General features: G+C 42.9%; 1 non-coding gene across 1 annotated transcript; it reads left to right on the top strand.

Moving 5' to 3' along the window:
- Positions 1-12,475: 12,475 nt before the first annotated feature.
- LOC141675726 (small nucleolar RNA R71) lies at positions 12,476-12,582 on the top strand. The gene has a single exon (XR_012556364.1). It is a non-coding gene; the product is annotated as a small nucleolar RNA R71 (small nucleolar RNA).
- The last annotated feature ends 524 nt before the right edge of the window (positions 12,583-13,106 follow it).

Here is a 13,106-nt window from a genome sequence, read left to right on the forward strand (position 1 = left end):
AATTTTAAACTCACCCCGGGGACCATTACACAATCCACGTGTACTTAGAAAAATTTTACCCAGTTAAAATTTTATTAAAAATTCTCAGCCCTTCCCGGGGACGACACACAACCAAGTGTACTTAGAAAAATTTCAACGAATGATAGAAAAAACCAGATACAGAAAGGGAAATATATTTACATGCTTGCCCGGGACAAACCAAGCCCTGGACCAAATCCAAACCAGAGTCATACGAAATTCAAATAACAAGTTTAAAAGCCACAAGGGCTAAGTCTGGAATGATAACAAACTAAGAAAATAAATTACAAGGCACAAAGCCTAGATCTTCATTCTTCAGTTCTCGGGAGGAGGAGGAGTCTTCTCAGGGACCTCTTCGGGAGGCGGAGGTGGCTGCGCCCCGGAGGTGCCCTCTCCAGCAGTTTTGGCCTCCTCGCGATGAAGCTCTTCTGCGAGGTACAGCTCTATAAACTTGTCCATATCACCGCCCGGATTCTCAGCCATATAAGCAGAAACAATGTCCCAGCAAATGTTGACCTTCTCAAAGATCTTGTTATTGAGCTCCTCGTAATAGGTTGGAGTACCCCGGAAGGACTCAAGAATCTCCTCTGCTCGGGGCCTTGAAGCAAGCTCTTTCTTTAAGTTCTCCACCTCCGCTCGGAGGGATCCAACCATCTGCTCAGCAGCCTCCCGAGCTTTCATCGCTTCAGCAACAGCCTGCTTGTGCTCCCAGATTCCTTCTCCTTCACCTTCCGGTACTTGGAAAACCTTTCCTTCTCACCAGCCAACTCTTTCACAGCTGTCTTATTCCTAGCCTCCCTTATGCGGTAATTATGAAGGATGGTAGAGCAGCCGTTGATCCGAGCGTTAGCCTAAAAAGAAATGACTCAGTTTTGATACAAAGGGAAGAAGAAAAAAGATGATAAGGGATCTTACCTCTGAAACATCCCGCATAAGATGATCAAGGAAAGTGTCCAGATCCTCCTTAGCGTAGCACTCAAAGTCAGCAGGAGAGGCATAGTTGTCGAACATCTCTTTCCGATGATCGTCAAGACTCATCTGGGCCAAGAGGTTCTTCAAGGCATCCTCCTCCACCAACTTTTGGCTCTCCTCCTCAGTAGGGCCCGAAGTAGACACCCTCCTACGCTGTGGGGTTCCGAAGCCACCAGTAGCGTCTTCCGCAGCTTTCCTCTTGCGAGGGTTCAACGACCCAACCTCCTCCTCGTCCAGCTCCAAAACCTCAATCTCCTCGGTCTCCGGGACAATAGGCGTAGTAACCACCGGAACACTCTGCCTCACGCTATTCCCCGAAAAACAAGCATCTCGGGCCTGAGAACCACTCCCTACACCAGCCTTCTTCTTTCCCGAGTCCAACTGCACAGCTCCACCGATCTTATTGAACCTTCCGGATAAATCCTTGAACTGTTGTGACATAGCGTGATGAAAAGGGTTAAGGAACGGAAGACCTGCACAAGGAGCAACAGTTTAGAAAGAAAGCATCAGGCTAAAGATAAATATCAAGAAAAAGTACAAGGAAAAAATCGTTAAAGTAAAGCACTTACAGCTAACATTATACAACGTTTGGTTATCTAAAAAGGTATCCCGGGTCCACTGGGCACCCAGAGCCACCACAAAGTCATACATCTTCACCAGGGCATCTCCACTGAGCCGCTTGGATGGGAACCTGTTAATTTTCAAAGCAGTTTTATACACAGGCATAAACTCTAGGTCCCCACCCCGGACGAAGATGAACTCCTGGTGCCAGCCCCGGAGCGAGTTCAACATAAAGACGGGTGCAATTTTGGCATCGGCAGGAAACCCGCAGCCATCTATATTGAACGTGAACTCAAAAAGGGGAGGTAGGGTGGACTTCTTAATCTTAAAGAGGTAGTGAAAAAACTTAAAGGTAGGGAGGTATTTTTTCACATGACAACAGGCAAGGAACCAAGAAACCCACTTGATAGAATTCAGGGTCAACTGAGTAAAGGGTATCCCGTAGACATCACGGCATAGAGACTTGGTGAATTGGTTAAGGTTGGGCCTCATGCTACGAAGATGCTCTAGAGGAATAGCTACCCAACCACCCACGGAACGGTGATAGACCCTCTCATGAGGCTCGGGCCACCTCCACTCCATACCATCCCCGAAGTGGAAAATGACTTTCACTAAGTCATCTATTTGCTCAAAGGTATATTCTGAAAGGTCGGGATGGCGGGGAGCTGAAACATAGCCAGTCCCGGGAGCATTATAGAAAAGCTGATCCATGTGGGCCCCATCATATGGCTCTATGCGCCCGGGCTTATAAACACTAGAAAGGTCCCTAAAATAGTAATCATGAGGGGGACTATTCTCTCGGGTCTGAACAAAATAGTGATCTATATCTACCCAAGACCCATCTCTTCTACCCAAAGTCTGCCCGGGGTTTAAAAGGAAAGTAGGCAACTCCTCAACTACAGTTTGGCGACAGGGAGGCATGTTCTCTGGTTCCGGGGAAGAGTCACTTGAAGAATGGTCGGGAAATCCGAAGTGGGGACCGTCGGGTCTACGTTTAAGGTTGGCCAATTGTTTCCTTCTCCCTCTCCTAACCATATAACCCCGAAGTCTATGCCATTTCGGGAAATAAGAGAAAGAGAAAAAGAAAAATAGAAAGTCACTCAGAAATAATTAACCTTCGAATCGAAACACCAAAGTATATCATACAGTCTATACATACATATATATACACCTACAACATAAGTCATGAACAGTCACAAAAGCCAAAGAACAAACCCAGTTTTTACATAAATTAAACCCCTTATTCGTACACATATAAACACCAAAAAAAAAAACCAGATTCACAACAAACATCGACTGTTTTTATGCAAACAAACCCTGAAAATCTAAACATTAAACAATAGCATGTTCGATTCACCAAAACTCGACGCAACAAAAGTAAACTAATTCGGATGATTGGGTACGCATGCATTCAAAGGGCTCAGACTACAAGTATTAATTAAACAGTCATGACAAAGCAAAGAATGAAGAGAAGTTAGAAAACTTACAAGAAAGAAGGAGAAATAAGTCGACTTCAAAGAGAAAAGCTCCCAAATTTGCCTCGAAGAAAAGTTACAGAGAGTGTTTGATGTTTGTAATGGCGTAAAGAAAAAAGAAATGGCAAAGCAGGAGTATTTATAGGCACAAATGAGACAGTAACCCCCTCAACTGCCACACGATCGTGTTCGTCGGACGAAGACATGTGGCATAATCCTGAGCATTCAGAAAATAACCACCGCAGTTAATGATTACATTATTGTAATTATTTAACAGGCGCGGCTTTTGAGGAGAAAAAGGGGGGATAAACTGTAACGTTTTGTATATATACATATATGTATACATATATTCCTACGGGAAGCTCAACTGTCACTTGACATTCTGGGGAAAATGCCAAAATACTGTACACCAGTCACAACTGTACCCAGCGACAAAACCAGGAGGCCTACTGTTAGGGCGAAAACACGCGCTAATATTCACGCAAGTATACGTGTTCGCAAGTAATATAGAATATTTTCTAGTTCGTTCCCACAGAGACTCAGACTAAATTATTGTCTAATTAAACTCACTCACCAATGTATGATTACTTCTCAATGTTAAGACACTAACACTTAAAATTGTTGATTAAATATTAACTACAATTAACTACTTAATTAACCACTTAACTAACACTTCAATTTATCAATAATAAAACACTCATGAGATCATAACTTCATTATTACTTCCTTCTATAGCTATTGTTATTACCTTTAGCATGTGACAGTGATGATATTAATCGAATAACACGAAACTGATAAAAGCCAACTTTCATTGTACTAATACCATTCTACCAAGCATTCACAATTAAGATAGAAGTTGAATAGTCATCAATTATGTTGAGTTCCTATATGTCTACAAAAATTGACAACACAACGATTTAAGCACAAGTTATTCCTTTTGATTACATAGGGCAAATAAAACTGTTAGAGTTACCCACTAATCATGCACAACATACATGAACCTATGCTAGCATGGCAAGTTCTAAATCTCAAGATCCACCGTCGCTTCACAAGAGATTAACACCCTATCTTATATGTTCGCGACGCACATAAGACAAATACGCACAACCAATACTAGATATCATGCAATCATCACACACTAAAGTATTAAACAATTAACTAAAAAATTCCATAATAAATCCATTGCAACCCCATGATCACGATTAGCCAATAATAGCACTTATCGTCATCATGGGTTCATATGAAATCATGATAAACAACACAAGAAAATAATAACTAAACTAATTATATTAAAACAGAGTACGTCACAAGAGTAAATAAGTTCAAAGCAAGAAAACTAGCATCCAACGTTACAACGAAACAAGAATCACAAGAAAATATGCTTCCTCTTCATTGTAGTGTGCTAAATCGGTCTTCTTCCTTATCTCCTTCGCTCCTTGCGTAAAAACACAATCTTCTTTTATCCACACTTGTGAAAACGTCTCAAATCTACTTATATAATAGTCCCATAAAACTCAGATTACATAGAAGTGGAAACCAAATAGAAGTAGAAGTCCTAAAATATTTTGTTTTTTTTCCCGACCCTGCGTGGGCGCTCAGCATAGCTGAGCGGGCGCTCAGCTTGCTGCGCGGCCGCTCAGCAATGCTGAGCGGGCGCTCAGACCTCTACTGGAAAAATTCTGATTTTGCTCCGTTTCTTCGATGTAATCTGCCCGTTTCTTTCCTCTCGCAATGGTGAACACATGCCAAGGCTTATTCTTGATGATTCCTTCCCCGAAATGCAACTAAAACCCTGAAATGCATAAACACTAGAAAAACGCATCAAATACACAAAATACTTGATTTCAAGACACCAATTTAAGCCATTTTAAGACGTTTCAAGTGGTATAAAATGCCACTTATCACACCCCCAAACTTAAATCGATGCTTGTCCTCAAGCGTCACAGACTCAAAAACAAATAAAAACATGCATGAATGCAATCTATATGCAAATGCAGCGATCCCCCTTACTACAATTAACCAACCAAATTGCCACATCTCAACGAATGCAGTTAGACAACTAAAGATCAATAAACTCATGCAAACGGATATACAGCCAGAAACGTGGTGTGTGCAAATGCTTAACAGATATGCGTCTGAACTAGACCAATTACTATGACTAGACTATCCTCAAGGCAATCCTACGATTATACAAAGAACAAAAATTCTAGGCACAAAGTGATATACAACACTACAAGAACTCTGGAGCTTATTACGGAATCGTGCTTTTTATTTACAACTCAAATGCTTATTTGACTGTGCAATGAGTGAGGTCCATAAAAGACTTATACAATGGTATCCATGTAACGAGCGTTAGGTTAGCGGATCCTAGACTCTAAAAGCCTTAGGTCACTAGGCACAAAGTCCCCTAAGAACTTAATAACTCGAATACCAAAGAGCTCACTCTTGATCAATTATGCATAAACTAAATATTTTTTTATTATTTTTTTTTTAATAACTTCTGAGCAAGTGCGTTTCGCTCCATCTTGCTCAACCCTAGACTACTCGCACCATATGCGAGCCGGCTACTAGCCATTTGACGCCTAGCCACAACTAGCAACAACTTCCATATTTTTTCTCCAAAATTTTTTTCTTTTTCATGCCTTTATCACTAAGAACCTATAATCGAATTCTAAACATAATAAGTAGATTGATCTTGAAAACAACCAAATCATAACAATAATCTAGCCCTTACGCATTCTCTAAGACTTAGTGGACTTACAATTGTTTCGATCATGCATATCAACCTACACAACTTAACATCACTTTAATGCTATCACTATACTCGCATCAATATCACAATTCAGTCGATAAATCATTGCAAAAGGGATCATGGTAAATGCATGAGCTACATGACATTCATAACAAAAAAAAACTATATGGCATAAATTATGCAACTATATGAACTAAACTATCATGAATATGCAACTATATGACACACACACAATATTCCTTAACTACCACCCCCAAACTAAAAATCTTCACTATCCTCAGTGAAAGTAGTAGAAAGGAACACATGGTATACCTACTCGGAGTCATCATCATCATCACCCTCAGTGGGTGGAGTATTAGGCGGCGGGTATGCAGAATCCTCACCAAAAACTGGCCACTGGATATCAGCTCCAAGGCCTCAAAAAGCAGTCCCTAACGCAAGGGTGAGCTCCTGAGCAAACCTGCTCTGCGTCTCATACATGGCATCCATCCACCGTGAAAGCCTCCTATACTGGGCATCACCCATCCCAGCACCCTCCTGAGCTCTCGAAGAACCAGCCTCATCACGCCCTGGCCTAGCCATAGTAGCACCTCATGCTGGACGCCCTCCCGGAAGACGATAACCCAGCCCATGCTCCTCAGGCTCACCACCGGTCCACTCCTGCATCCCATTCAGAGTGCCAGAATCAATCGGAGCTGCTGGCAACTGCAACTGCTCATGAGCCGGCCAGTTCACTCCCACTGCTCGGCATAGCTTCGTAACCGTAGATACATAAGGGATGTTCATATGCTTCGCTCCCCTCAAAAACTTCAGAATTCCTTGGTAGATAAACTCACCAAGGTCCACATAGTATTCCTCATTCAGAATTCCCCACAACAACTGTGCTCTCTCAACTGTGACCTCGTGTGCATGCGAAGAAGGCAAAATATTAGCACAAATAAATGCATTCCATGCACGGGCATACCTGTTCATGGCGATCGCCGGAAAGTGACGATACTCATTAGTGCCGGTCCTGCAGGTCCATACTGTGCCCGGTCGACAGAGAGTCGCACAAATCAAATCCAAAGTCAAAATCCTCAGCAGTCTTTTCATTCCAGTTCTCCTCATCGGGCTTCCTCTCTCGCTGTCCAATCACACGGCGAATCGCCGCAGAATGATAATCAACCGTCAGCCCTCGGACCACAGAAAACCCATTCTTTTCGGCCTTCGCGTTCGCGTAGAATTCGCGAACAACGCCCATCAGTACCGCTTCGGGTGACTCACAAAAAGCTATCCACCCCTTCTCTGCAATCATGGGCAGCAACTCACCATCCCTCCCCGATGGTAAAAACCCCCTCTCCTTCAGAATCGGCTTCCCCAACAGCCTAGTGTACTCTTGCTCCGCGGCTCTGTCAGTTAACCTAGACCTTGCAGCAGTACCCCTCGATGAATCAGCAGTAGGAACTGTGCTGCTGCTGTCAATAGTGCGTGCTCTCTTGGGTGCCATTGATTCGTGAATAAAAGTGTGTAAGAACTGATTTTTGATGTTTGTGAGAGGGTTTAAGTGTAGGAAGTTTGTGGGAGATATGTAGGATAGGTGTATGTATATATAGGGTGTGGATTAGATTAGGGTTTGGGAATTAAGGGTAAAATGATGGGGTAGTGGTAACAAATCGTGGGTTTATGGGCTAAACTATTTTTGTGTTTTTTTTTTCTGACTGTAAAAAAAATTCTGGTACTCGACCCCTGAGCGGTCGCTCAGCAAACCTGAGCGGGCGCTCAGCTTGCTGCGCGGTCGCTCAGCAAAGCTGAGCGGGCGCTCAGGGGGTCACTGGAAAAAAAAAATTTCAGCCCCTGTTTTCTGATTTTTTTTGTATTTTTGGATAGGTTATTAACTTTTAAGGGTTCCTGTAACAACAATTCATGGGTTGCCTCCCACGCAACGCTTCTTTTTCGTCATTAGCTTGACGTTTCGTACCCTTCTCAAGTAGTCAACAAAATGGGACTAACCACTTCTCGGTTTGCCATGTCTCCATAGTAGTGCTTCAACCGCTGACCGTTAACCTTGAATGCTTGGTCCGGATCATTCTCAAAAATTTCCACCGCTCCATGTGGAAACACAGTTTTGACAATAAAAGGTCCAGACCACCTTGATTTCAACTTCCCAGGAAAAAGTCGGAGCCGAGAGTTGAATAAAAGAACTTGTTGCCCTGGCACAAATAACTTAGGATGTAGCTTCCTATCGTGCCACCTCTTCACCTTCTCCTTATACATTTTGTTATTCTCGTACGCTTGAAGTCGAAATTCATCAAGTTCATTAAGCTGAAGCATTCTTTTCTTACCAGCTGCATCTAAATCCAGGTTCAACTTCTTCAATGCCCAGTAGGCCTTATGCTCAAGCTCCGCAGGTAGATGACATCCCTTACCGTACACCAACTGAAACGGTGACATCCCAAGTGGAGTTTTGTATGTTGTTCTGTAAGCCCAAACAGCTTCATCGAGCTTTAAAGACCAATCATTCCTTGACGGATAAACAACCTTCTCTAGAATGCGCTTTATCTCTCTGTTAGACACTTCCGCTTGACCATTTGTTTGCGGATGATAGGCAGTAGCTACTCGATGATTCACATTATAACGCTGCATCATAGAAGTGAACTTACGGTTGCAAAAATGCGATCCTTCATCACTTATGATTACCCGAGGTGTTCCAAACCTTGTGAAAATTTGCTTATGAAGAAAATTTAGCACTGCCTTTGCATCATTTGTCGGTAAAGCTTTAACTTCGACCCATTTTGAGACATAATCGACTGCCAGCAAGATGTACTGATTATTGCAAGACGAGATAAAAGGCCCCATGAAATCGATTCCCCACACATCAAAGACCTCGACTTCAAGCATCACATTTAATGGCATCTCATCCTTCCTTGACAAAATTCCCACTCTTTGGCAACGATCACACCTTAAAACAAACTGATGAGCATCCTTGAACAAAGTAGGCCAGAAAAAACCTGCTTGCAGAATACGAGCTGTCGTCTTCTCACCACCATAGTGTCCACCATAAACCGTGGAATGGCAGTCTCGTAATATCCCCTCCGTCTCACAGAACGGGATACATCTCCTGATATTCTGGTCAGCTCCCTGTCTAAACAAATATGGTTCATCCCACATATACCACTTCACCTCATGCAGAAACTTCTTCTTTTGAGCGGATGTCAAATTAGGAGGCATTATATTGCTGACGAGATAGTTTACAATATCTGCAAACCATGGTTCTTCCTCCTGAATTACAAATAACTGCTCATCTGGAAAAGATTCATTGATTAACATCCTATCTTGTGAAGTAGAATCGGGATTCTCCAATCTAGAGAGATGGTCAGCTACTTGATTCTCAGTACCTTTTCTATCTTTGATCTCTAACTCAAATTCCTGAAGTAACAGTACCCAACGAATGAGTCTCGGCTTCGAATCCTTCTTGGAAACTAGATAGCGAATAGCTGCATGATCAGTGAATACTGTTACTTTCGTACCAAGTAGATACGATCGAAATTTCTCAAAACCAAAGACTATAGCCAAAAGCTCCTTCTCAGTAGTGGTGTAGTTCAATTGGGCACCATTTAAAGTCTTACTTGCATAGTAGACCACATGGAAGAGGTTTTTCTTGCGCTGTCCCAGAACTGCACCTACCGCATAATCACTTGCATCACACATCATCTCAAACGGTTCTGTCCAATCTGGTGATGTAATAACTGGTGCAGTGATCAAACTCTTCTTGAGAGTCTCGAATGCTGCCAAACATTCATCATCAAATTTGAAAGGCACATCTTTCTCAAGCAAATTGCACAACGGCTTAGATATCTTTGAAAAGTCTTTGATGAATCGCCGATAAAAACCCGCATGACCAAGAAAACTACGGATTCCTTTCACAGAATTAGGTGGGGGAAGATTTTCAATGACTCCCACCTTGGCCTTGTCCACCTCCAGACCCTTGCTAGAGACCTTATGCCCAAGGATAATACCTTCACGCACCATAAAATGACATTTCTCCCAATTGAGCACCAAATTAGTTTCCACGCATCTTTTGAGTACGGCGCGCAGATTATTCAAACATTCATCATATGAATGTCCAAAGACGGAGAAGTCGTCCATGAACACTTCGACGTTATTTCCAATCATGTCAGAGAATATAGCCATCATACATCTCTGAAACGTGGCCGGGGCGCCACATAACCCAAACGAAACTCTGCGAAAAGCAAACGTGCCAAATGGACAAGTGAAGGTAGTCTTTTCCTGATCCTCTGGTGCAATACAAATCTAATTATACCCGGAATAACCATCCAGAAGACAAAAATACTCATGACCCGCCAATCTGTCAAGCATCTGATCAATAAATGGAAGAGGGAAGTGATCCTTCCTTGTGGCTTTGTTCAATTTTCTATAATCCATGCATACTCTCCATCCTGTAACTGTTCGAGTAGGGATGAGCTCATTCTTTTCATTTGCGACCACAGTGATACCTCCTTTCTTAGGTACACATTGTACGGGGCTCGCCCACGAGCTGTCAGAAATAGGATAAATGATGCCTGCATCTAGCCATTTCAGAATTTCTTTCTTCACCACTTCCTTCATGATGGGATTCAGTCTTCGCTGTTGTTCCACAGTTGGCTTACTACCTTCCTCTAGCAGAATTTTATGCATACAATATGAAGGACTTATCCCCTTGATGTCTGCTATGGTCCATCCTATAGCCGATTTGAATTCTCTCAAAATCCTTAAGAGCTTGTCTTCCTCACTTCCTGAAAGGTCAGATGAAATAATAACAGGTAACGTAGATGAATCACCTAAAAAAGCATACCTCAAGTGTTCAGGTAATGGCTTGAGCTCCAAGGTAGGTGCTTCCTCTATTGATGGTTTGAGCTTTCCTTCAGCATTCTTGAGGTCAGAAGTACCAAGAGATTCAAATGGTATGTCCAGCTTTCGCTTCCAGGGAGAAGCGTTCAGATATTGTAATTGCTCGTTGCCATCTTCATCATCGCTGTCAAAATCCCCCACTAAGGCCTTTTCCAATGCATCAGACATTAGCATGTGATCGAGTTCCGAAGTAACCGCAGAATCGATCACATCCAATTTTAAGCACTCCTCATCTTCTGTAGGGAATTTCATTGCCTTGAATACGTTGAAGGTCACATCCTGATCTTGGACCCGCATAGTAAGTTCACCTTTTTGCACATCTATCAAGGTACGGCCAGTAGCCAAGAAAGGCCTTCCCAAGATTATGGGAATCTTCTTATCTTCCTCAAAATCCAGAATAACAAAATCTGCAGGAAAGAAGAGCTTATCCACCTTAACGAGCACATCCTCAACTATGCCCCTTGGGTAAGTAATGTAACGGTCAGCCAATTGTAGCGACATGTATGTGGGTTTTGGATCAGGCAGATCCAGCTTTTTAAAGATCGACAATGGCATCAGATTAATGCTTGCTCCCAAATCACAAAGGCACTTGTCAAAAGTTAGATTGCCAATGGTGCAAGGAATGGTGAAGCTTCCTGGATCTTTCAGTTTTGGTGGTAACTTTTGCTGCAGAACAGCGCTGCATTCTTCCGTGAGAGCAACGGTTTCAAGGTCATCCAGTTTCACCTTCCTTGAAGGAATAGTCTTTATAAATTTCGCATAACTAGGCATTTGTTCCAGAGCCTCAACGAAAGGTATATTGATGTGAAGTTTCTTGAACACCTCCAGAAACTTCCCGAACTGTCTATCCAGCTTTTGTTGCTGCAATCTTTTAGGAAAAGGTGGTGGAGGATAGAGTTGTTTCTCCCCTGTATTAGCCTCAGGCAGAGTGTGTTCAACAGTAGTCTTCCTTGGTTCCGCCGCTTTCTCCTTTTGCTTTGGTTCTTCATCCCTAATTTCAGCTTCTACTTCTTTTGCCTTTTCAGCATCAGCTACTTTTCCAGACCTTAAGGTAATAGCCTTGACTTGCTCTTTAGCTTCCTTCCTGCCTGGTACTTCCGTGTCACTGGGAAGAGTGCCATGTTGACGATTGAGCACTGCATTGGCTAATTGACCGATTTGATTTTCCAAGGTCTTGATAGAAACCGCCTGACTCTTGCACAACAGCTTAAGTTCCTCAAAATCAGCACTAGTAGGTGCAGCTGTACTTCCCTGTTGAGGATATGATTGCCTTGTAGCATACTGCTGTGGTTGCTGGAATCCAGGTGGGTTAAACTGTTTACTCACTCCTTGCTGATATGGTGGCTGAATAGCATTCTGATTATTCCCCCAGCTGAAATTTGGATGATTTCTGTTGTTAGGATGATAGGTCGCTGGCACAGGCTGCTGTTGTCGCTGATAGTTATTCACATACTGAACAGATTCGTTGACAAGAGAACACTGATCCGTAGCATAAGAACCTGCACAAAGCTCACAAACCATAGCTATTTGATTAACTCCATATGTAGCCAGAGAATCAACCTTCATTGATAGCGCTTGGAGCTGGGCTGCAATAGTGGTGGCTGCATCAACTTCCAGAATACCTGCTACCTTGCCTGACGTCATCCTCTGAGTTGGGTTTTGATGCTCATTTGCAGCCATCGTCTCTATAAGATTATACGCCTGAGTATAGCTTTTAGCCCATAAGGCGCCTCCAGCTGCTGCATCGAGCATGGGCCGAGATTGGGCCCCCAAACCATTATAGAAACCAGTGATCACCATCCAATCCGGCATTCCATGATGTGGACATTTTCTCAACATTTCCTTTTAGCGTTCCCAAGCTTCGCACATAGACTCTGTAGGTTGCTGCGCAAACTGAGTAAGAGCACTCCTCATAGCAGCAGTCTTTGCCATCGGATAAAACTTCACCAGAAACTTTTACGCAAGATCTTGCCACGTAGTGATGGACCCAGCTGGTTCAGAATGTAACCAGTCTTTAGCCTTGTCCCTCAGTGAGAATGGGAAAAGCCTCAACTTGATAGCCTCATCAGTCACGCCATTATACTTAAAAGTGCTGCAGATCTCGACAAAATTCCTTATGTGCATGTTGGGGTCTTCAGTTGCCGCTCCTCCAAAAGAAACATAATTCTGCACCATCTGAATAGTGCCCGGCTTGATTTCAAAGGTGTTAGCTTGAATAGCCGGATGAAGGATGCTTGACTGAATGTCATCAATTTTAGGCCGAGAAAAATCCATAAGAGCTGGATCAGCTTGAACAATACGATCTCCCATGTTTACTGGTTCTTTCTGCTCAGTTCCTGAATCCGAATCCTCAAAATCTAACTTCTCCGGAATATCAAGAACTTCGTCTGTCTCCTCAGCTGTATCTAAAGTCCTCTTGCGAGCACGAGAACGAGTTTGTA

Source organism: Apium graveolens, chromosome 7, assembly GCF_009905375.1.
Source record: "Apium graveolens cultivar Ventura chromosome 7, ASM990537v1, whole genome shotgun sequence".
NCBI classification, from domain to species: Eukaryota; Viridiplantae; Streptophyta; class Magnoliopsida; order Apiales; family Apiaceae; genus Apium; species Apium graveolens.